The sequence below is a fragment of the Octopus bimaculoides genome, chromosome 2 (genome assembly GCF_001194135.2).
Source record: "Octopus bimaculoides isolate UCB-OBI-ISO-001 chromosome 2, ASM119413v2, whole genome shotgun sequence".
NCBI lineage: Eukaryota > Metazoa > Mollusca > Cephalopoda > Octopoda > Octopodidae > Octopus > Octopus bimaculoides.
Window position 1 is genome coordinate 68,883,485 of NC_068982.1, and position 1,215 is coordinate 68,884,699.

At 43.0% G+C, this 1,215-nt stretch overlaps 1 protein-coding gene across 1 annotated transcript in view; it reads right to left on the reverse strand.

Moving 5' to 3' along the window:
* The window catches only part of LOC106879512 (leucine-rich repeat-containing protein 70), a 14,118-nt gene that overhangs the window by 11,769 nt on the left and 1,134 nt on the right, over positions 1-1,215 (reverse strand). The window lies entirely within an intron of this gene.

A 1,215-nucleotide genomic window follows, 5' to 3' on the forward strand; every position in this document is an offset into this window, starting at 1 on the left:
AGTAAAAGCAGCAGCAAAGTACAAAGAAAAGAGAGTTGGGGCCAGGATGTCACCCTGCTTGACACCATTCTCTACAGGAATGGGTCCTGCCATGCCACCACCAACATTGACCCAAGCCTCCATCCCATCATGAAATGATTTAATGATAAATACAAAGTGATCCGGACATCCAAGTTTGCCAAGTATTTTCCATAGAAAGGCCCTATTCACAGTATCAAAGGCCTTTGTTAAATCAATGAATACCTGGACAAGATCCATATTCTGCTCATAGCACTTCTCCTGCATCTGTCTTGCTGTGAAAATCATATCCATTGTCCCTCTACCAGGTCGGAAGCCACATTGAGATTCAGGTAGGACATCAATTACGAGACACCCATTCAGACGGGTAAGAAGAATATTTGCCAGAACCTTGCCAGCAGCTGATAGAAGAACAATACCTCTGTAGTTACCACACATTGTTCTGGCTCCTTTTCCTTTATATAGAGGAAGAAAAACTGCATCCTTCCAGTCCTTAGGGATTGCACCATCCCTCCAAACTGCACTAATAAGTTCATGAAGGGACTGTGTGATGCAATTACCACCAAATCGCAAGACCTCAGCACAAATTCCATTCTTTCCAGGTGCCCTACCAAGATTCAATTTACTTATTGATGTCATTATTTCATCTATTGAGGGCGAGGAGTCTAAGGAGTCAAATATATATGTGGTGGCATAGTGGTTAGGGTATTGCACTCATGATCACTAGATCATCATGGGTTCAATTCTCGGACCGGGTGGTTCGTTGTGTTCTTGAGCAAAACACTTCATTTTATATTGCTCCAGTCCACTCAGCTGTAATTGGGTAACCCTGTAACGGAATTGCTTTCCAATCAGGGGAGTATTCGCCTGCTCGCCGAGTCAGCGGGGCGGCGTCATTCCAAAGCTAAAACAATGCAAAGCGCATTGTGACTAGCGACATCCGATAGTCTGGTCGATACTGTGACATATATGTATGTGTGTGTGTGTGTGTGCGCGCGTATGTTTATCCACCACCACCGCTTGACAGCTTGTCTTCTTATTTATTTTTTTGCGGCCCAATGGCCGATAGAATAAGTTCCAAACTTAAAACGTAAGTACTTGGTTCAATTTGTTCAACTAAATCCTTCAAGGCGCTGCCCCAGCAGTCCAATGACTGAAACAAGTGAAAAACAAATGACATATATATATATATATATA